Source organism: Triturus cristatus, chromosome 5_1 (assembly GCF_964204655.1).
Source record: "Triturus cristatus chromosome 5_1, aTriCri1.1, whole genome shotgun sequence".
Taxonomy (NCBI): domain Eukaryota; kingdom Metazoa; phylum Chordata; class Amphibia; order Caudata; family Salamandridae; genus Triturus; species Triturus cristatus.
This window is the reverse complement of record NC_140587.1, coordinates 567,551,411-567,576,326: the sequence shown is the minus strand read 5'-3', so window position 1 is coordinate 567,576,326 and position 24,916 is coordinate 567,551,411. Positions and strand designations below refer to the sequence as shown.

The 24,916-nt window shown below is 42.5% G+C and overlaps 1 protein-coding gene across 4 annotated transcripts in view; it reads left to right on the top strand.

The window, feature by feature from the left end:
* Positions 1-24,916, top strand: part of SULF1 (sulfatase 1) — a 285,427-nt gene that overhangs the window by 59,233 nt on the left and 201,278 nt on the right. For all 4 annotated transcript variants that reach the window (XM_085605482.1, XM_085605483.1, XM_085605484.1 and 1 more), the window contains exon 2: positions 3,786-3,852. The gene's annotated coding sequence lies outside the window, so the exon portion shown is untranslated. The remainder of the gene's footprint in view (positions 1-3,785; positions 3,853-24,916) is intronic.

The window sequence follows — 24,916 nt, the reverse complement described above, 5'->3', positions numbered from 1 at the left end:
CCGGGTGTTGTCAAACACCCTTTCCCACCTGTCATAACATCACAGCAAGTGACATCACTTTACATCACTGTAAGAACAACAGGGCAATCCTATTTCACAGTGCAACCTGGTATATAGTATAACGACGGGTAAATGATGATTCCAATCAATTACTTGAAAAAAGTCTTGTAAATTATTAATCAAACCCATTTTCTGTTTTCAGTGGCATTACTCAATTGAAGAGTTCATTTGGGACCTAGACAAACCTTGTTTATGAAAGACACACAATATGTGGTATATTCTTGTACAGAGTTAAGTGGCAGGTATGTGGTGGGCATGTTTGTGCAGTGAGCACAGCATCACTATCAGAATGAGGTTCTTTGATCAGTAAACATGAATTCAGATAACACTGAATCCCATTAATGTAAAATGTGAATGGTGATCTATAAATCATCTGAGACAGAATCCAAATCCGTATGTTTATTGTAGTCACTAGTTATTGATTCTAGTAGTCTAGTCGATGTTTCAACCCCATTGTGTTCTTCTATGGGTCATCCTCACGGTATTATACATTCATTTGCATCTTATGTTGATGGTTATGTTAGGATCAAAAGGTTAAATAATGTGACCCTCAGAAGGAAGCAGCTAGGAAAAGTTTGGATATAGAAGTGCGAGCCCTTCAAAAACTAAATTTGATTACTTGAGGGAGATATCCCTTGGTGGCTCAAGAAAGTAGTGTTTCTCAGACTAGAGCAGTAGTAAAACGCCTTGGTGTAGAAATAACAATTATTTTAAATTATTTCTAGTTTTCGGAGGCTCTACCACTGGGCACATCTGAGCAGCCATGCTTTCACAGAACCCTGGAACTTCATCCCGGGCATCCGGGCATGGACACAGACAGTGAGCATTCTGTTATATCTGTGTCTAGAGTCATGTCAAGATCTTACTGGAGATGCATGCCTAGGAAAGGAAGGAATATTCCTCGTTCTTGCTGACCTACGTGTCCCTGGAATATTGTTCTCCGCTAAACTGATTATCGCTTATACATAAAGACTCTTTTTTTTTTTTCCCCCTTTGATGGCATCTCAGGGAGAAAAGTATTACTTTGTGTCAATCTTTAAAATGTCATTAAAGTTCTTCAGGAACCTATGACTAACTTTAATGAAAGTTTAAAGATATATACAGATATTAATATTACATATTTGATAATGTAGTGTTTTCTAAACCCATAATTCATGAGAATCACACCACACCTATGTATTAGGGTATTTGCTTAATAAAATCTAAAAACCAAATTTGACCAATTGTGTCTTCTTAGGTTAAGGTGAGATTCACAAACAGAGTTACCTTTGGCCTAGAGTTTATCATCATGTCACCAGAGCCCCTTAATGTGACACATTTATCCATCCTATATGTCCTGTGTGTGTACAACGTAAGGAGTAACATGCATCATTCTGTGATTTATTGCACTGTAGGGCGTCCGTTGCCATAAACCGAGCCTTGAGATGGCGAGTAGTTTGTACAGCAGACCTTATGTGATCACCAGATGAGACCTGTAACAAACTATACTGAAAAGAGGGGTTTAGACTCCATCCAAATGTGAATCTCCTTCATGGAAGCTTTTGATTAGGCAGAAGGTGTGTGCTGCAAAGGAAAAAGAGTGCTTGTGATTGAACATTTTTGCCTTGTTGGAAAGCGTATGCCGAATAGAGTAGATTTTAGTTGGTTATAGTATCAAACTAATGATCTGGGTTATTCTGTTTATTATAAAATGATACTGTAAATACAGTAGACCTGCCCTATTTATTGCGCAAAACATATGGTAAAGGCCATGTGACTTTAATGGCGGATTATTAATGCATTATGCTAGAGCCTGCAGCTGGGTATTTTATTACATAGAATGTCACTGATTGCCATAACAGGCAAGGATTTTGTGTTGGTTACCCGCTCTGACAAATCCTGGGTATTTGAAGATTTGCACAGTTACACTTTTGACTTTTAGACTGTTGCACTGTGTTTGCACTCTTGTTAGAACCTCTTAAGAGGGACTGTGTATTGTTTCGTCAACTGTCATTTTATATAGATTAGTAATTTTATTGCTGCATGGATGTTGGTGGTTTTGTGGGAAGCGTAAAACCATAGAGTAGGCCTCATTGGTTAATTGGGCTTAAGTTTGGCAAGAGGCGATAGGTCTGGTCTGTTTATTATTATAAGTTTAAACAATGGTAGCCGGGGCTCACATATTTATTATAAAAACCGTATGTTAAAGCTAATAATCCTTTAACAATAGATTGTTATTACAGTGTGTATTCAGTAGGCTCTAGGCCCAATACCATTCCAGTATGGCTGCCCACTGTTGTATTTATTTTTGTAAAGGTCTTTTTTTTTGTTGCAAACAAATGTTCTTCACGTTTGGGTTATCATTTTTTTAAATCTAGCGGTTATTCTTTTAATTTATCCTGTAAATGCCTGTTGGGTTCGTGCCTGTGTCTTACTTTGGACTGGTAAATGGGTGAAGGCAGGAAATAATTGGAAAATGGATGCATGAGTGCAAGATGAATGACAGTGTGCCTGTATGAGTTATAGAGTGCCTAAACTCACCAATTCATAAGTGACTGAAAATATCTACACTAGACCTAATGGTATTGCCACTGCTTGTTTTCCTCTTAGTGTGAAGTGAAGCCCTCCAAAAATTGTTAGTTACTGCTCGAATTGCACACTCATTTCTCTCACCGTCCCCCCCTTACCCCTTCACAATTTTAGAATTATGTATAGCTTTTCTTTTTTTAACTGGGGGGAGTTTAGAGATGATAAAACTATTGCATTTTTTTGAGTTAAAGTTTTATCGAGTACAATATAATAATAATAATAATATCCACATTTGTAAAGCGCGAACAATCACCTGTAAGGGTCTCTAGGCGCTGGGGGCCGTCGGGAAGATTAAGCAAGCTATTGCCCACAGTCACATGGTGCTGGGCTAATCTGCCGCCGGCGCCGGGGATCGAAGCGTCATCCCCAGATTCCGGAGTCAATCGCCCTGGCCGCGGCGCCACAGTATGAATGTACAGAATTAGACATTTCATAGAACAAAGAATCAAACCATAAATATAATCTTAATTAGAAATGCAAAAATTATTAACCCTCAATATAAAGGGAGAAATGCACTACAACAACAACACTATTGCATTTTGAATATGTTTCTTGCAGATTTAAGAAGCTATTAGCTCTGCAAGAAATAGATGAGGGCTGCCTGTTTCAGTACTAGAATGCGATATGTATGGACACTGGACAGAGGCTATGTGGACGGGACACCTGAAACCCTTTTTTCCATGTATCTAGAGTATCGAAAATCACTGTTATGTGTGTGGTTTTTATTTATTATTATTATTATTAATTTGTTTTAAGAGCAACACGTGAGAACCATTTTTTGTATTTTTGGAGCTTGTTGGAGCAACTAAATTAGAGGAGTATGAATGCACATTTTTAGATTTTACCTCACTAACCACCATACGTTGGAGTATGAACCATACGTTGGAGTATGGTCAGTGCTACAGGACATCCTGGTGCTGGTAGAATGTGCTATCATTAAACATAGAAGAAGAACCCTTCAGCATGAACAAAGACTAAGAACAGCGCTATTTATCTGAAGAAATACCATGCAGGAGTTAAACACCCTTTGCTATTTAATTGTTCATCTGGTGTGAATAATTGTAGGAGAGCAACTCGATATTTCATCTGCATTGACTCACAAGTTTTGCTTATTCCAATAGGAGGAAAGACTAAAATGTATTATTTTTATTTTTTAGCTAAAGAAGATGAGGTTAAGCCGTCCACTCTGACATTTGCTTTTCTTGGTCTTCTTCAAAGAATATGGTGAGTTTTTTTAAAGTTTTTTTTTAATGTTGTTCCTGTGTTCTGATTCTTTTTCCAATTCAAAGTAGAATGTTGGCTTTGGGTCTGCCCCTTTCAATCATTGCTTTTGCCTTTCTCTTTCTGACATTGGCTTCAGACTTTGCCAGTCACATCTGTGCAGTATTCATCTCTCACCGAATGCTATTGGATGTTTGGATCTATTCGACCTCCTCCAAAGAGATACTTACGTTGAATTGTCTGAGGTACTACTTTACAAATATAGCCCTCTCTGGCCACTCCTGCTGGCTTCCTCTCATGGGTCACGTTCTATTTGTGTTTAGCACATTAAACCCAGAACTATCAGCTTACATTATTTTTAAATTGCGGGTGAATCGAGGATTTCTTGTATCGTTTTGTTTGTTCTGTAATTCATCTAAGCTATAATTAATTCAAGCCTTTAGTCATGCACTCTTACAGTCACAAATCACTTAATTAAAAAAAAAAAATCAATTACTTGTATTGTCATTAATTCCGAAGATGTAGTTATTCTCACAATCACTCGTTCATTAACTCAAGAACAGTTGTTTTCTTCTAATAGAAACCTTACAAAATAGCTGGACATATGGACTTGGCCAATGCTTGTACTCAAATCAGACTAATAATCAATGTGTATTGATCATACAGACACCCTTTCGCCCAACTACCTATAGCATATATCCAGCTCACCCAACTATTGTACTAACAGTCTTTTATTTAGTGGGCTTCAGGTCGGTGTAAATGCACAGTCCATGCAAACGATATGTTGGCCACGGGGAGAAATGGCAGGGCGAACTTGTGTGGCGTTCAGATAATTCACGAGAGGCCTTCTAATGAATCCTTCCAGCAGATGGTAATGGCGTGTGGTATTCTGCATAATATGCAAATACCAACAAAGTCTAATGCTGATTACAAAGTTACATACTTGCAGTGGTGTGACGTAAAATGTGTGAAAGCGCCCCTGAGAGTCCCACTAAAGGGGTATCCCAAACCGCATCCTGTTTTAAGGGAAAACCTTATGCAGTCCTACTCTTCGGCTGGCTCTGAAATCACGTAACTACTCACTCGTGTTTGTAGGAGTCAGGCGACTAGTTCTCGACCTCTTTTGCTAATATTCTCTTATCTGGGGGACACCTGTAGGTGTAGAGGAGGTTGTTTTCAGTGCTGCTTTTGTGGAACTGCCCAAGCCAAGCCCAAGATATTGAATCATGTATCTAAATCTAAGCGAAGACGATATAAAGACTCTGTACCCCTTTTAAAGTGGGTTTCACGCGCATACGTTGAAACCTGTATTGTATAGCATGCTCATAATAATCACGCTGTTTATTATGGTTTACAGTGTAGCTTTATCAACACTTTAAATATGTTTATATTGGAATGTAAAAGTACAAGCTCACTGTACATAGATAACACCCATAAGCACTTGTTCTCCACCTTTTTGAGGCAGTCTCATGATAGTGTCTTGCCCCTTCCTTCTCCTGGCCTCTCCACTATGAGATTGGGGTTATTGGAGAGATATGCTAGTAGTGATGATGAATGTAGGGCACCACCAGCCTCTGTTTTCCGACTTCTGTAATGGTTGAATTTTATTGGTGCTGGATCAACTCCTTCTTTGTTTTGGCACAAACATTTTCACTGTTAGGTTGTCTTGTGAAAACATATAGATGGGCTTGGATGGTTTGACTGAGAACAGGATAGTTAATTCTTCTGAAGGTCTGGGAGGGTCCCTATTCTCTGCGTACTAAGGTAAGGAGTCCCACCATTTGGTCATTTGGGATGAAAAAGGCTTTTCCCCCACATGACCAGAGTGGATGTCTCTCTGAGCAGTAATATTACGTTATTTTATTATTCTGTATATCACTTTACATCACCATGAGTTCACCTTGAAACACTGATGGGGCTGCAGGAGAGATATAAATGAGGGGATGCGGAAAGGGGATACATAAGGGGACGAGGAAGGGCCCTTGTGGAAGGAGTGGGTTTATGCAGAATGCTACCATCTTCCCAGATTGAGTGATCTTGTGTTAATGTTTCTGTGTCAAAAATGAGACATTTCCAGGCACAGTGGGCCCCCAGCATGCTAGTGAGATGAGGAAAAGGAGAAATTTCAGGGAATTCTCAAGTCCGATTTGGACAGGTGCCGTGCCATGCTATTGGCAGATTGGGTGCTATAGAAGAGGCTAAGTAACAATCAGATGTAGGCCTACTGGGAAATGGAGAGTGGTTGGCCATGATAGAACGTCCTCTGAGGGCACAGGCTAAGGGAGTAACTTCACTTGTCTAACAGTATTGTGGCTATTTAGCAATTTCTTGGGCCCTGGCTACCTAACACAGTTCACCAGGATCTTGAGTTATTTGTTTTTCGAAAAAGACTTTAACCCTTTAAATGATTAAAGTTTCAATAATGTAATATCTTCATTTTCCACTTGGATCCGCCAATAGAGAAGGCATGAGAAGCCCTGGTGAAGGAGGTGGTCCTAAAGCTACTTTATATATTGACTTCAGTAGGGAGACACTACACTGTAGGGGTATTGAAGAGAAAGTGTATAAGTATTTCACAAGGGCTAGAAATGTTACGTTTTAAATTCTTCCCAAGGACCCCTGCCCCCGTGTATTTAGCCCTATTTGACATACATATTCAACAGTGTCGTTTCTCCTCAACAACAAAATGGTAATCCCATGTAAGCCCCAATAATTTAGTGATCAGTTTTTTCACCTATGAAATCCAAAAATTATGATTAAATATATGATAATCACATTTTTAGAGGGGTTTACATCCTGTCACACCTATGTTAATGCCTGTTATGAATGACTAGAATGGACAGAGAAAAAAACTCAAGATTCACCATGCCAGGTTTTATTTGAATGGTACCTTTTACCAACACAGTGTAGCTACTGAGGCCAAAATAAATTGGTTCCCATTTGATTTTATGGATATCAAACGCATCCTATCTAGACTTTAGTGACACATAGAAAGTTGAACTTTATAACATTAGAAAAACATCTCCTGAAAGCAACAGATAGGACTTTGTCTGTCATTGGCGCAGAAATGTCGAACAGAATGCCAGATTGTGTGTTCTACAGCTGCTCATTCCCATTTTTAGGAAAAACTGATCTTGATGCAGACAGATGGTGATGTCACTGTTGGGCTCATGATATCGGTCTTCTTCCTTCATTCCTCTTGTGAACTGTCATGACCAGAACAAGGGCCTGGTTTTCAAAGACATTAGCTTAGAGATGGCTCAGTTAATAATAGTGCTTTAGAAATGTACACCTGCCCACTCACTCACACAAGGAAGGAGTAGAGGGTCTCATGGCTAAAGCTGCCGACTTGGGAACTTGGTACCAAGATTCACATCCTGGCCCCAGCATCCTGCGGTTCCAGGTAAATCACTTAATTCTCTTGTGTCTGCGTGTAACATATTCTGGTGCTATGGTAAAGTGCTCCAATGCCCTGTGGTCATGCTCCTGCTAAATAGAACCACAAAAAAATAACAAACAACCACTTAATCACAAGAAGGCAGAGCTACAAATGGTACATTTGAATACATTGCCATAGACTTCCCAGTAGTCAATAGACCTATGCAGAAATGTGCTCTGCATAGACAGTCTTTGTAATTGATGCAGCAGTTTTGTTGTGGAAAGGACAAGTGGCATTCACGTTTTCCAAAGTGCTTGTGAAACAACAAATGCTGCGGGGAGCCAAAGGAAGTGAGTTCCAGATCGTAGCCGCTCTCGCAACAACTGAGCTGCCCCACCTTCTTGTAAGCCGAAAGCGAAGAGTATATGCCAGGCACTGAGATTATGATCGCAGGTGTCTGGCAGGAGTATAAAACAGGAACCTCTTCTGGAGACACACAGGACCCAGGGCATTCAGAGGACGATAGGCTAATGCCAATGCTTTAAACTTGACGCGATTGGCCACCGGCAGCCAGTGTAATTGACACAGATACTGCCGAACACTGCTTCTCATAGGGATGTTAAACACAAGTCTAGCAGCAGCATTCTGGACAGTCTGCAGTTTCTGAAGAAGGTAGTCCGGCCAGCCGGCATAGAGCGCATTAGCAAGGCCCAAACCACTGTTTCCTTAGCTGTTCTAGGAAGAAGCGGGAGAAATTTCTTAAGAGTTTTAAGTAGCCCAAAACAGGACCCTGTCAGCTTCTTTATCTGGATAGTGAAGGAGAGATTTTTCTCAAACCAAACACCCAGATTTCGTGCAGGTTGCCCCGAAGAGGCAGGCACGTTCCTCTGGCCATAGAGATTCTCGGAACTGGGAGGGGAATGTCCCGTACAGGAGAATTTCCGACTTCTCCTCAAGGATAAATTGATGGATACAACGCTTTATTGATGGATGTGTACATAAAAGGATGGATGTATGGGTTAATGGATATATGGGCGAATGCATGCATAGATGATGGATGTGTGAATGGATGGAATGGTGATAGACTGCGTGATGGATGAAAGAATGAATGAATGGAGGGCCGAATGTAAAGGTGGAATGGTGGATGGAAGTGTGAAACCAATGGATAGGTGCATGGATGGAGGAGACAAGGGAGCTCTTCAAGAGAGGGTGAGGCTCACGTGCTTGGCTTGCTTGATGGTATCAGACCTTTGGGTCAACGTGGGGGCATTTTAATATCATGGCTATTCCCTTGGAGTCAAGGATATCCCAGACACAGCACGCCGCTGATGCGGTGTGTGACTTTGTAAAAGTTGTATGCTGTCCACCGGGCCTCGATGGTTCGGCGGTTACCTCGGAGGTATTTGGAGCAAGGTGTACCCACACAAATTACTTCGATGGACAAAAACACTGAGCACGACTAGAATAAAGTGTAGAATTGTAGTTTACGACAGCGACCGGGGTTGGGCTGGAAGTGATGTGGGGGGCGTGAGGAGGTAGGGAGCCCCCACCGTTCGCCTTTCCTGGATGCAGTGCTCCTATTAAATGATAAACAATAAAAAAACATGTAAAAGACAGAACGCGTGCGGATCGCCGTTTCAGTGGACACCATATTCGCCATGTGTAGCCTCCTATTGAGAGCAGATGTCATGGGACGCGCTTTTAAAGCCGCCGGCAGTAAATCGAATGTGATAATCCGGTCCCAGCCCGGGGCCTGGCTTGAGTTTGCCCGGTGTCCTGCGCTAGCTGTGTGCGGGGAGCTGGCGGCCCAGCCTCCCGTGGGTTTGGCTGCATTTCCCGCTCTTTCGCGGCTGTATTTCACTGCGGATGAAGTCATGTTCCGTGTTCTCTTGTCATCGTTAATGGCCGCTGATTTACACTAGCTCCTCCTCGGGGCTCCTCATCAAAAGCGCCAGTTAGCGGTCAAGCATTAGAGATGGCAAGCACTCAGATGGGCAGGGGTGTTAGACTAAAGCACGCCCGGGAAATGCGTGACATATGGTGCACCTCACACTGACAGCCGACGGGGCCCTTAAGCCAACATACTCATCTCATGTTAAGCGTGGTTTATGTGTCGCCGCCTTAGATCCCTGCTGTTTTATTTTGTGAAAACGCTCCATTTAAAAGGCAGTTTTGTAACGTAGTGCATGTGGCGTCGACTCAGATAAGCTTCCACTGTTTTTTTTTAAACATACATAAGCATTTCCGTATGTTCTAGGAGACTAGTGCAGAGCAGGGAAGGAATTCAAATATCCTGTTCTAAATCAGAAAGTTTTGCAAGATGGCGTGCAAAGAAGTGCTCATATTCAGTAGTTTTGGGAAAAATGGTGCCAAGCGGGACTTGGAAATGAATACACCCCTTCCAATAAACAAAGCTTTGCCTGGTTTTCGGTTTTCTACCCATATTCATTTATTATGTCTAATAAATGAATATGGGTATACCATAACGCCTTACAAAGAACTAAATATCTTTCCCAAGCCCCTTGCAATGTCTACAATTATCCCCAGTAGCCCTAAAAATTATAATTGAGAAAATGAGCAATGCTTCCTGGGCTAAATAGGTTATTTAAAGTAAATGTAAACTTTTGAAGACTGGCCAAGTGTCTGCTTAATCTTTTACAGCATCAGCCTCATGTAATATATGGTTTCTTCCACCAAGCATGGGCGATCAGGTCGGCCCACTTCAGCTCTTGGATTTATCACTGAGTGACATCAATTTTTCCCTGATCACATGTGCACATTCACTCAAAAAGAATTGCGTTTCAGTGCCAGGGCTGTTGGGCAAAAATTTGACTTTGCCAATGCTTTTTTTTCTTTCCATTCTGTATCGTTTTTTATTTCTGTTAGTCATCCTTGTGTGTTTAAACTATGTCGGTAGGATACAGCTATTTAAAGCCAATAATACCCTTTTGTCTGTGTTTTCCTGATGTCCATTAGATCTTTAAAATGTTTCTTTTTGCCTGTTTTAGATACCGCTAACCGCTGAGAAGCACACGTCTATTAAAATGATATGCAGTAGTTGCTTTTTTTATTTCGAACATTTTAGTTTAAGCATACAGACACCTCGTTTGAAAGCAGACTTGCTTTCTTTGTTCCTTTTTATGTTGTTGCCATATGCTTACAATAAATGATCAGTTATAAATGAATAGCGCCAGCTTTGCAAGGTCAGACCTTTTGGCTTTACCAATGCTTATTTAAAATAAGGACTCCCTGGAATTAGAGTTCTAAATTACAAAACTTGGAAGTCAAACTAGGAAAATAGAATAACCGCATATATATGCGACATCAACCCTACTGCGTCCACAAAGTTTTAATTTAAAAAGGGCTCAGTGTCGATAACAGAATGAGTCATTCAGAGCAGCCATACTACCATAATTCCGCATTATGTCGTTTTCATACTACAGGGAATTGATGCCTGGAGCTGGGAATATGTGTCTTTACATGCACACTTATGCTAATGAGGCTTACGTTTGTGTGTAAATGATTGATTGAAAAGGAACTTCCACACCAACCCTATGGCTAAAGTTTGTAGTGGTCCACCTTTTTATATGACTGAGGGCGGTGTTGGTTCACTGCCCCAGATACTCATATCTGCGGTGGTCCTTAGCCCTTCATGCTCTGGTGCTGGTGTTAACTTGGCATTTCACATCTCCTGCGCTCCCAATTGTGCACTACTGAGTCCATCGCCAGCGTTCAAAAGTGCAAAGGACATTCTAAGAGATAAGGTCTCTTGCCTTCCTTTTTTTTTATTAGGCCAAACAACCAACCAAACAGCTCAATTGTTAGGTTGAATAGGACCAACTGTCAGCTTACCAAGAACTTACCATGGGTGTAAAGCCTGCCCATTGCTTAACGCTGGTTGGATTGCTTCTTATTCCATGGCTTGCCTTGACCATAATGTGCTTGTTTCCTCTCTGGAGAATAGCCTTTTTACTTGTTTCCTTCCACTCCTCATTTTTAGGGAACTTATTTTTTTCCTTTTTGCTCAAGCACTCTAAGAGACTGCTTGAGTTTTCCAGTTTTCTCCCTCATGTACTTCTCCTTCCCTGCTCTATGTTGTTAGTGCTCATCGTGGGGTTCCCCCACTCTCTGTGTTGCTCTCTTCCATCCATGTGCTTCTCTCCCCCCCCCACCCTCCCTGTTGCTCTCATTGGCTTGTGTGCTTCTGCCTGTCCGCCATGTTGCTTTTCCTTTTGTACTGCTCCCCCCCACTCACACCCAATTGCTTCCCACCCAACAATCGCTCCTCCTTTCCCCCACTCCACAGCCCTATTTTTTTGTTGAATTTTTACAAATTCTGTATACTTAATTTAGTAAAAAAAAATGTAAATCTCTTTCGTGTCATTTTGGAAGCAGGCATGCATGGTAACGCATGTGTGCTTTCGTAATCATTTGGCTGCCTTGAGCTACTTCAGCAAGTCCTTTTTTTCTTCTCCTTTTGTTCATGCTATACGTCGCACAGCATGATCAAATGACATTTGCAGAACCAATACCTCTCAAAGGGGGGGCCTATTGGTTTTGCCATTGCTTGTTTAATTTTGCATAGGTTTTCAAATTCCATAGCCAGCCCAGAAGACGCAGAGCTTGAACGTGTCTAACGAGTTTCCATGCTCTTTACCAGGTAGAGAAAGATCCAAGTGTCTTCGATAGATCAGAACTTTTCAAGCATAATGAGTCTCTGCCATTAAGTGTTAGTCATGTACTTCCTCTCTTTTGATCTGTTTGCCTCAAACAGCTTATTTTTGTACTCCATATAATTGGTATGTTTCTTTTCTATTTTCTTTCTGCATACACTCTGTCCCATATTGCCCATTCCAATTTTGTATACAACCGCTCCTTTCTTACATTAAAGAACAATATGCTCCACACGCTCCTCTAAGTTGAAATGAGTCCATAAATGTAGTCTACTTAGCGACAGGGAATGCATACATCCAGATTTGTTCATTAATAAACCGTTAAGAGTGTGCATGCGTGTGTGTGTGAATATATGTGTTCTTGTATTCATAGAATTGCTTGTAGCCAAGGTGTTTCGTTCAACAAGACCTTCTTCAGGGCACAAAAGTGGTGACTGTTGAATCTCTCATTAAACAATTTTTTTCTGGTTTCACCTTAGTTGGGCCTTAAATTTGCCTTCCCATTCGTTTCCACTAATGAGTAGCTTATTCACCAGTGATATGATCTAGATCTCTTCCTATAGTCAGCTTAGGTATTAAAGTTTGAAGTATTCAAGATGTACGTGTAAAGTGGCACTCTTCTGCATGCGTTCACTCTGTGTGTCTAGTCCTTGCTTGCTTTTTCTTTGCCGTATTCTTTATATTTGTTTTCCCTCTGGATTGCCAGCTTTTATGTAAGATTTCTGTAACCTACCTTTTCCTTGTATGCCTTGTTTTAATTCTTTGTTTTATCTCCATGCCATCTGCTATTGTGTCCATTCTCATGCTCCTTTTATCCCCGTCCCCTTTCTAGCTCACTTAATGTAAGCCCAATTCTTCTTTTAAAGCCAATGTAAAGGGAAACTTCTTTAGCGTGGTTCAGCTGCATTGTTGTTTTATCCTTTCTTTTGGAGAAAAAGCATATTTTTTGACTCTGACTAGATTAATTCACTTAATGAGTTTATAATGCGGATTTAATCTGTGTCTGGTGTAACTTTCTGTGTAATTAAGTGAATTAGAAGCAGGGTCTTTGGAAGTGAATAGTTAAGCTGAATGGAGTAGAGGCAAAATTCAATATGCAGTTCTCTCCAAATGTACAGCAAGAAATCGTAATACCGTACAAACAGACCCCAATAGTTCAACAACTCCCAGTATATTTTGTGGTGAATCCTTGGATTTCAGGGTGAAAATTCATATGGCAAGCCCAATATCGTCAATTCCATGCTCGGATTATTTTATGGAAATAAGCGGTAGGTCCACGTAGGAGTTTGGAATGTTCTTTTACTAGGTTTCCATTTTGTTTTTGTGCGTCTGTGACTTGAAGGATTTTAAGTCCACAGAAGGAAAGGTGCAACACAAAGTAATGGGATATTTTTTGACAGATACTATATGCACGAGCACCGCTGCATGTTGCGGGCTGGTAAACCGCTCATCTGTGGACGGTATCGCAAGTTATATGCCAGAACATTGAAATTTCTTTGTCAGTCTCCCCACGTACACCCAAAATATGGGGGCTATTTGCAACATCCACAAATTGCACTTCTGCTTATCCACTCTCTCCTTTGCGTGTCAGTTCTTAGCTTTCCTGAACTTCATATTCAAAGACAGGTAGAAGTTATGAAAATATGAATGGTTTGAGTAAAAACTAACTACTGTTTGAAAACAAGCATTTACAATGCAATGGTCTCGGCATTGGTAAAGTTAGAGCTATTGCCATTGCTCACGGCATTCTTTTAGTTTATGTTTTTGTTTTCAAAACATTTAAATAAACGGCATTGTTAAAAACAAAAACAAACAAAAATAATGTCATGAGCAATACTAATAGCTCCAACTTCAACAATGCCGAGACCGTTGCAAACGTTAGCAGACGAAGCAGATCGGAGAAGGCATAGGGCAACATGTTATGTGCCCCGAAGCATTTCGAGAGACAGAGACCTGTCAGAGGCGGTGAATTGGATATTTAACAAGTGTATGAGGCATGGACACAGAGCGTATGGCAAATACGTGATATTATTAGGTAATTGTATTTCTTTTGATCCTTTAGCCGCAGAGTAAACCACTATCTCGTTACTGTTCTAAATATATTTGGCTACGCAGGTTTTATAGACACCACTGCTTGTAAATATTGCTGGTGAAAGTAAGACACCCCCCCCCCCCAATTTAAAGCCAGAAATGTATTTTACATAAATGTTCGTTTTCTTTTATGACGATCGCAAATGTCCCGGTTGTAGTTTTCTAAATATAATGGTGGACTAATTTGCATACACAATTCACCGAGACGTCAAAGGCAAATACCACGGTGATGTCAATTTCCTTATAAAATTCCTGAGGGCCTATTTTATTAAGAAATAAATTAAATGAATAGACACCAAGAATTGTGTTAATGATCGCACGGTTCTTTTTCCAGATTCACACTAGAAACATGCTTTGCACGTGCAGCTCGTTAGGCAACAGAAGAGATGGACCGGGACCACTGGTGATCTCCAATGGTCAGTCAGCTTTTTTTGTTTTAGGTAATATGTAGTATCATTTTCAATTCTGGGAGTAATAGTTTTGCGGTTATTATTATATGAATTTGTTTAAAAGGCTTACACGAGAAAGGGAAGGGAGGCGGGGGGGGGGCACGGCAGCTTGTTGCGCAGACGTACTCAAGAGTTGTCAATCAAATCCACCTTCTAGAACATTCAAGAGATGATGAAAAAGATGATTATTCAAATTACCGGATCGGATTTTTAATTATGAAGCTATTAAAACGATCGCAAAGTGAAGATGTTCAAATGGAGAGCTTGGTTCCAGACTCTAGGCGCTGGATGCATCGGTTTGCGGTTCATTCCTTTTCTACACACAAAATACTCGTGGTGGCAGGGAAACCCCACGGATCCTTCATGCGGGAAACTGGACCACAGAAACACCGGGCTGGAAGCCACGAGCAGGGGGGCGTGAAGCCAGACCGTACCGAAGAAGGGTGTGGCGGGAGCCCGCATTAGGTAACCCGAAAAATAACCTATCTACCTGCGTGACCAAATGGAGTAAGCGCCAACATCTTTTAAAGAAAGACGGTATTTCTGCAACAAAAATAAAACTACACGATAGTGGGTGGGCAACATAATCAATCGAAAACATGCTTTTAACATGTTTACAAAAGAATTTTAGGTTAACGTATTTTACCCAAACACGGACTTATATTGTATGTATACAAATAGCGTTAACGAGTTGTTCTTGTGACGCAGGAAATGAACATTATACGCGCGCTTCCTTCCTATTAGACGAGCGCACAACTATGCACTTCAAACATGAACCAATCACTGTTAGAATTCAGTTGGGTTTTTTCTGTGTGCAGATAAACATGATTAAAAACAGAACTGATCTTTAGCACTGACTGCATTCATATTACCCGGAATGTCGCATGGCCAGTCCACCTTCAGCCCAGTGGATGAACCCCTTTCCCAAGTCCTGCACCCACCAAGTCACAAGCGACCTCTCTGGCTGCCATACAAACAAGCCGAGGGCACCGGAAGACACCACCGACTTTCTCCGAGGCGAAGCAGAAAATGCCTCGGAGGAAGGGAGTGTCCTTTTCGGATTGGGGGGCGTGTTTTGCTGTTGTCTCCTCCCTGAGACTTCTCGCAAAAAACACGCCCCCCGATCCGAAAAGGACGGGGCAGGATTAGAAAAGGGAAGGGAGGCGGGGGGGGGCACGGCAGCTTGTTGCGCAGACGTACTCAAGAGTTGTCAATCAAATCCACCTTCTAGAACATTCAAGAGATGATGAAAAAGATATGATTATTCAAATTACCGGATCGGATTTTTAATTATGAAGCTATTAAAACGATCGCAAAGTGAAGATGTTCAAATGGAGAGCTTGGTTCCAGACTCTAGGCGCTGGATGCATCGGTTTGCGGTTCATTCCTTTTCTACACACAAAATACTCGTGGTGGCAGGGAAACCCCGCGGATCCTTCATGCGGGAAACTGGACCACAGAAACACCGGGCTGGAAGCCACGAGCAGGGGGGCGTGAAGCCAGACCGTACCGAAGAAGGGTGTGGCGGGAGCCCGCATTAGGTAACCCGAAAAATAACCTATCTACCTGCGTGACCAAATGGAGTAAGCGCCAACATCTTTTAAAGAAAGACGGTATTTCTGCAACAAAAATAAAACCACACGATAGTGGGTGGGCAACATAATCAATCGAAAACATGCTTTTAACATGTTTACAAAAGAATTTTAGGTTAACGTATTTTACCCAAACACGGACTTATATTGTATGTATACAAATAGCGTTAACGAGTTGTTCTTGTGACGCAGGAAATGAACATTATACGCGCGCTTCCTTCCTATTAGACGAGCGCACAACTATGCACTTCAAACATGAACCAATCACTGTTAGAATTCAGTTGGGTTTTTTGTGTGTGCAGATAAACATGATTAAAAACAGAACTGATCTTTAGCACTGACTGCATTCATATTACCCGGAATGTCGCATGGCCAGTCCACCTTCAGCCCAGTGGATGAACCCCTTTCCCAAGTCCTGCACCCACCAAGTCACAAGTGACCTCTCTGGCTGCCATACAAACAAGCCGAGGGCACCGGAAGACACCACCGCCTTTCTCCGAGGCGAAGCAGAAAATGCCTCGGAGGAAGGGAGTGTCCTTTTCGGATTGGGGGGCGTGTTTTGCTGTTGTCTCCTCCCTGAGACTTCTCGCAAAAAACACGCCCCCCGATCCGAAAAGGACGGGGCAGGATTAGAGTGACGGGACCTCTTCTCCAATGGCTGGCCAGCATTTACTAGGCCAGCCAATGGAGAACAGGGAAGAAGAGGGGCGGGTTCAAGCCCCTCTTCACCCAAGTCATTATGTCTCGCGAGCGAGACTGCGCAAGCGCAGCCATCGCTAGCCGAGACCTAAAAAGATCACTTTTCAAAATGTGACTGGGCGATGTGATGGTCAGGTTATTTGGTTTTTAGAAAGCAACCCCATTGATTTAGGTGTTGGAGGCTTAATGTGATCGCTTTTATTGATTTTTAGTTGATATTGATGAAATAATAAACGTATTTTTTAAAAGGGACACAACAAACCCCTTGCCCCAGTCATTAAGTTCAACACCAGAGAGCAGCCTCCTTTCTAGAGGTGCAATTCACACTACATTTGTGATTGTATAAAGGACATTATACTTGAAAAACTTATCCCAGTCACTTTTTCAAGTGTAGTCTGTCCATCTCAATTGTGTGAGTCACCGCCGGGATTTCCCATTGCAAATAGATTCATTTTTTGCTCAGCTGAGTCAAAGTGAGTTGGTTAAAGCAGCGAGAACACGGACCTAAACGCCTTCTTTCTGCCGTGACATCTGTCTTAATGTCACTCTTCTAAATGAAACGAGCCCCCCTGCCCTAATTTTGTAATTTTCCTCTTGATGGGCTGGTTCCTCGCCTCTGATTTATCCCGTTGCCTTGGATTCTGCACAGCTGCGTTTAACAGCCATGAATGAATGACTCCTCACACTTCTTCCTCCTGTAATCCTCTGCGCGCGCACACACACACACAAACACGTTGCACATTTTGTTACCCATTTATTGGAGCTCATTAAACAATTCCTAAGTCATAAAAATGTTTTCAACCATTACAAAGAGAGGCTTGTTTTTGTGTTTATTGCTTCGGAGAGGTGATTTGCAAGCTGTTGTCTTCGGACACCATTTCTAAACATATCCTGGAAAGATACATGGCATGTGCCTCGTCTCGTCTTTACGCTTATGTCAAACAAAGCGCTACAGAAACTATCCCGGTCTTGCCAACAGTGGCCTTTGTGACTGTATTTGCAAACATTGTTCTTGTTTTATCTCTGGCAAAGGGATAAAAGGCTGAGTCAACATAGCCGAGATTTCACCCGGTGACGCTGAGGCCGCAGAGATACCACAGCTGCTGCATTGACCTGCTGGGCTATTTGGCGCCCCTATCAATCCTCCAAGTGCAGGAAATGAAAAGTAAATGAAGTGCAAACACGCTAGACGGTGACTGATCATCCACTCGAGATATACGCGGGTTTCACTAGATGCTAGTCTAGTTGCCTGGCACGGGGTCCGTAACCCCCTGCCCTCCCACCTTTACTGCCTCCGCCCCCTCTTCATCCCCGGCGGTGTCCTTTGCTCACCTCTCTGCCTCGGACGGTAGAACTCTCCTGTACTCTGCTCCATTCCTCCTAGCCTGCTTCCCGCTACAGAAGTGCCTCACGTACATCCATGCATGTAGAAAGTCAGTGGTTGTCACAAATGTGCCTGGCCCAGTTTGAGGCGAATGATATTCGCGCTGTTTTATCTGATCGGTCAGTAGAGATCAGAGCAAGCAGATGTTACTTAGTTTTAACCACAGGAACAGCTGGGTTAAATCTACATTACCTCTTTTCTCTCCACTTCTTTATTGATCACCTAATTTTAGTTTGCTGTTGTTCAGCTTAGACCCAGTTCAGTGTGTATGACATAAACAGGCGATTGAGAGGTTATCTCTCAAGCAATTATTTCACTGAGATTTTGCAGAGTTGAGTCAGACAGTCGGATCTTAAGTACTTTATTAGCTAGCTCCTTTTTGGATAGATCGCCCTTATTCGGTAAATAAGAAAGGAGGGCCGCCCATAGATAACCTTATCACCCAGCTTATCCGACAGGAAAATGGAAGACTTGAATGCTGAGGAGAGTTCATCTTCATTCTCCAGGGTGGTGCATTTACATTAGGATGACAAGAGGGGTGCAGGGTCCTGGAATCCCCTCCACCCAGTCCCATGCAAGCTTAGCCCTCCATGAGGTATGACTGCTGATGATGTTCTGGCTAGCCACAGACCCATGCAAGCTCAGCCTGTGATCCTGGTTACAGACTCAGTCTAAGGCTGCTGGATGGAACAAGCGACTGTGTCCTCGCCCTCCATGTGGTATGACTGCTGATGATGTTCCGGCTAGGCACAGGCCCATGCAAGCTTAGCCTGTGATCCTGGGTACAGACAGTCTAAGGCTGATGGATGGAACAAGTGCCTGTGTCCTCGCCCTCCATGTGGTAGGAATGTACTGATGATGTTCCGGCTAGGCACAGGGATATTTACGACTGCTGCCCGATGCTCAGTTATTTATGTGGTAAGGACAGGTCTGTATGGGCAGTGGCTGTCGCTAACTTGCTCAGGTAACTCTTAATAATACTTAGACCAACCGCATGCTGCGACCCAAACTGTTGTTTTCTGAAGGATAGCATGTCCGGAGGCTATTTGAGCGTGGCATGTTAATCCATGCACCATGCAGAGGCTGCCTCATTGCTCCCACTGGATAGTTGGAATGGTGACATTGATTTGGAATTGGATTTTCCCGTTTTGGAAACAATCTATATAACAATGATGGAGAATTTCTCCATGCACTTAAAAGTGATAATTCTCCAGGTCAAGAAGTGCGTGCTCTCCCATTTACATATAGTTTTTAGTAAGCATCCGTCACCCTGATCTACACGAGACATCAGGAATGGACATTTGCTCATTGGCTATTACTTGCACAAGCATTCGCTCGTATTTCATCCTGAAATCTCATCGTCGTCCAACAATATTCCAGGGCTTGATGTGATGCGTGACCTCCTGCGATCCTGCCACCATGGACCTATGGAATTCATGCTGAGCTGTGTGCACTTGCTATTTTAGGCTTCTGCATAGCAAACAAATCTAATTTCTGTTCTTATATAGTTATTACTAGTTTCCTAGTACCCTTTTCAAATAATACACCTATAATTTTCACCTAAGACATTATTCTATGACGCCCTTCTGTCGCTGGTATTACTGCAGTAGATTCTGTTGGAACTCTGCCATGTATTTAAGGCTCACTGTCCTGCGCACTGACTCTTTTTGAGCCAACGTAGGTTGCCTTGGAATAAAATATGAAAATTGTAACCCGTGAGTGTGGAACTGATAGATTTCCCTTCCTGCTTTTCTGTGTGACCATTGGCCTTAGTTTTGTTTAGGAATATATTAGCACCTAGTTATGTTTCCGCTTTCTCTATCCTTGCTTTGATTTTCAATTCCACTGGCAAACAGGAGCCTGGCTGGGTTCTAGGTTTGTTCTCTTTATAAGATACCAGACTCATTGATACACTTGTGGAATCTTTACTTCATTTGTTGCCCTGTTTCACAGTAGGTGGGTGCTTATCCTTTCGCCAACTTGTCGAACATGATTCATTTGAGTCTCTGCTGGGAACAACCAAACTGATGCCAACCCCCAGTGCTAGAGACTCACTCTGGTATGACACAAGCAGTCAGACAGTTACTGATGGTGAACAAAACATTGACCACCCAGTTCCGCCAGCTGTGCGGACTAGCTAGGGAGAGAAACGCTCTGCTCTCGAAATCTGCTGATGTACCCCTGCCCCATCTCCTCCTCTGGCCACCAGAACTCCTGGGCTCTGCCTCCACACTACCCGTCACTTCAGGGGTGGTTGTGATGCAGGCGTTTTTCCCAAAGGCTTCAAACAACTTTCATACCTGGTGGATGAGGCCCCCTCTGCACCACGCCATGGCCCAGCCACCCACCACAGAGTCATGCCAAGGGAGCTATCACCCATGTGCGCAGCAGCAGTTGCCCACCGCAGTCCATCCAGAGCTCCTCAGAATGACAATGCAGAGGTCTATATGCCAAGAGGGAGGCTAATGGGGGAAGCCTGGAACAGGGTCCAGAAAAATCTTCAGGCACCCCTATTCAGTGTAGAGATGGAGAAAACGGAACCTAGTTAGATTCTCCCCTTCCCCATTGCAGTGTATGCCCTACTGTGTGTCTGTGGCATGCCTCCCCAGTCTGCACAAGTCCTCATCACCTTCCTGGGCCACCTAACTCCCCACTCATGGTTCATCCGTTAGTGTAATGACAGTGGGGTATGGGCTTAACTCCTCAGGCCACGATCCATTAAGGCAGCACTCCGCCAACCGACAGCCACGGCTGGGTGCGTCGATGCACGGCCCAGTCACTCTGGATGGTGCCAGTGCTGCTCTTTTGCAAGGACTTCACCACCTGCGTAGGCCCTTGCGGTTCACAAGGGGCGGAAGGGACCATAAACCTAAACTCTTCCTGGTCCTGCATGTTGGGGAACCACTCCCCACCACAGCCGCCGCGTCAGCCTTTCCAGGCACAACCAATCCTGATTGCTGTTGCTCTGCCCACGAGCAGGTCACAGGAGCCACCGCGACAGACTGGACATTCAGATTATTCAAAAACATCCCGTCTGCGGCCTTTTCCCTTCTCCCACGGACACCTCTGGTGTCTAAGAAGAATTAAGGAGGATTAGTGATTCTTTCACCCACATGCAGCAGAGTCCACTCTCCACACGCCTGTCATCTTTGGTGCCCTGGCTGCTTCAGCTGTGAGCTATTGTGATGAACGTGGTCGCTACTTTTTTTGTACTTTTCTGAGCAGTCCGACTTGAACGGTGTATGCACAAGTCCCTAGCAATATAAAACCTATTTCACCACTCCGATAAGTAAAAAGCCTCACAGCATATTCATGACTAGATCCTTAGAGCCTGCACTGTGCAGCGACATAATGCAATATTTGACTGTCTACTTGTCCGTGCAGCCTAATACATTGATTATACCATATTAATAGTTTGAGTTGATTTGTTCTTCCACTTCACTGTTTTTTGGTATTGATATTTGTTGCCCAGATAGTGGAGGAGGAATTTTGCAAACCCCATATATATATATATATATATATATATATATATATATATATATATATATATATTCACTGAAAAAACCATAGGTTTCACACACGTTATAGTTAGGAATTAGCATTTAAAAAACCTTGCTAATTCACTGAAAAAACCATAGGTTTCACACATGTTATAGTTAGCTGGACATTTTACTGATAAAAAACCAATGAAATTCCCCCGTTATAGTTACTGTAGGCAACTATAACTCACGCGACCGCAATCCTCTGCTGATGCTAATACTGTATTTAGACACTTATTTGCCCATGTCTTCTTCCATTAAATTTTAGCTATACATATATTACAAATATTTTTTTTTCATAAAGACACATATGTCATCAGCAGAGGATTACGGTCGCGTGAGTTATAGTTGCCTACAGTAACTATAACGGGGGAATTTCATTGGTTTTTTATCAGTAAAATGTCCAGCTAACTATAACATGTGTGAAACCTATGGTTTTTTCAGTGAATTTGTACGGTTTTTTAAATGCTAATTTATTTATGTATTATTTTTTATATATTTATTTTACAATAAACTACGTATTAAAAATTATTATTTTTTTTTTTTGGTTTTCACCCTGCGAATGTTTTTTTTTTTTTTGTAAAAATTTTTTTTTTTTTTGGTGTTTTTCAGGGTGCGCGCACTGTGCGCGCACCCCCGCGATTTTTAAAAAAAAAAATTTTTTTTTTTGCCTTCGGGGTCCTTCAGGGACCCCCTGACAAAGGCTAGGGGGTCAGGAACTCTCTACCCTGCCCCCTTTTCACGTTCGCCACCTTCCTTTTTCACTCTCGCACTGAAAACAAACAAAATGGCGGCCGACACTACCTGATTTCGACCGATTCGAACGTTGACTAACATGTAACCACCAATCAGAATTACGCTCGCGCACGTTAGGGTGCTCGCACGGTGCTCGCACGGTGCGCGCACCCTGCGCGCATATATATATATATATGCTTTTAAATGCTATTTTCTCCGGAAATACTGAACAGATTTACACCAGACCTGCAAAAGGCACTTCCTTGACCTTATGGCTACCTCTCTGCCAAATTTCAAGTAATTCTGTTCAGCCGTTCGGGCTGTAGCTGTGTCTAAAGGTCCTATGGAAAAATGCATGGGGAAAACGCGTTTTGGGACCCCCCTTTTATCTCAGCCCCCGCTTGACGAATCCCCCCGAGACTTTCAGGGTAGGAGCGGAGCGTAGCGCCCCACCTATTTTGAAAAATTCGCGAGGATTCGTCGACCGGCGCCAAAGTTATTCAAAATAGAATGTTGAGGTTTTCCTATGGAAAAGGGGTCCTAACTATAACTACCTACTGGCGACCGCCAGTAGGTAATATATAAATATATAAATATATATATATATATATATATATATATATATATATATATATATATATATATATATATATATATATATATATATATATATATGTTATGTAATACATTGCGTAGGTCATCCTTTGTGGGGGCCCCAAGGTAGATCGCCACTTCAAATTTAAATTCACTGTTCTGTTTCATATTTTGCAAAAATGAGTCCACTTACATGGAATAGCACACCGGAGCCATTTTTTACCAACCATTTTATAATGTCTAATTTATTAATGCTGTGTCCCATTAGGTCCGATGTCGGTCGAGTTATTAAGGTACATTGGTTGGTGTATTGCTCTGGTGTTTGCTAAATAGCATCGTGGGTGGCTGTGTGTTGCATATAGTTTTCCACAGTCCATCTGTTGGTGTTAATGTACAGGGGGTGCTCAAGTGCTTTAGCGTTATGAAGGCATAGCTTCGGGTTTCCTTAGAGCCCTGCTTCATGGTGTCTTCCTGTCCGTGATGTCTTCAGCCGTGCGGCTTGGGGGCAAGGGCGCAGCTATTAATGGTGCATCAGGTGCAGTACCACCGAGACCTGGTGGCCTGAGGGGCCCTATGAAGAATGATTCATGTTTTATTTTGCTACTCAATACAATTTAGGACCAGCCAACGCCTTGGGTAAGGCAGCTCATAGTCTGTCATTGGCTCTGGTTGGATATTTCTCCACTTGTTGGACAGACAGGCCAGCACAAGTTCCTAACACATGCTAGTCGTTTCGAAAAGCCCTGAATGTGAACGCCTTTTAATGGTGAAAGACATTTACGTTTCAAAGACCTCAACAGTGCCAATCTTATTTTATGGTGGAAGGAGTTTTACAGTATATCTGTGTAGTCCTAGATCCGTGGATTGATTATCACAGCTACTGTACAAGCCCTGAGCCCAAAACCGCAAATTACTTCTCAGCCGTCTGGGAATCCTGATCGTCCTCTCAAATGTCTGGAAGCCCAGGTGCCTTGTTTCTCAGACAGCTGAAACATAAACACAGCAATTTTTACAGCGTACTTTTATTATAGATGTTGAGAAGATCGCAATACACTTTAAAATGCATCCCTTACTCATTAGGATGCACACAACTTTTATTGGCATGAAATCACTTTCAAAGATGTCTTGTTATTTTATGGTTTAATTTGATTTTCTAGTGTACAGAGCCCAAAATTTAGAAGAAATTTAGAGAACATTATAAAGGGATGGGAAAATGACTAAGCTTTAGATCTACATTTATCTGTTTTTTGCAATTTTTATCGTACCTGAAGACTGGAGGCGGATTCATAAAAAAATATGCAGCCGCACGTCTTGCATCTTAGTGTTGAGTGAAAAGTTGTACTCTGGACGCCATCTTACGTTGGGACTCCATATCTGAGGACTGTTGTGGAGATCTGGGTTAACCCAAAGGATACTGTTTGAATCTGGGCGCTCACTCGTCAGAGGTAGAAAAGCACTGGGTGATGCCACCCGTTTACCCTGGTTTCTTCTTGGCCCCTTGCTGACCCCTTCCTGTATGTGTGTGGCAGTGGAAGAGCAAGAGCTCCATAGACTAGGAGGCAGATTCATAAATAATATGCAGCCGCACGAATAGCATCTTAGTGTTAAGTGGAAAGTTGTGCTCTGGACGCCATCTTACGTTGGGACTCCATATCTGAGGACTGTTGTGGAGATCTGCGTTAACCCAAAGGATACTGTTTGAATCTGGGCGCTCACTCGTGAGATCTGCGTTAACCCAAAGGATACTCTTGAATCTAGGCGCTCACTTGTGAGATCTGCGTTAACCCAAAGGATACTGTTGAATCTAGGCGCTCACTCGTGAGATCTGCGTTAACCCAAAGGATACTGTTTGAATCTAGGCGCTCACTCGTGAGATCTGCGTTAACCCAAAGGATACTGTTTGAATCTAGGCGCTCACTTGTGAGATCTGCG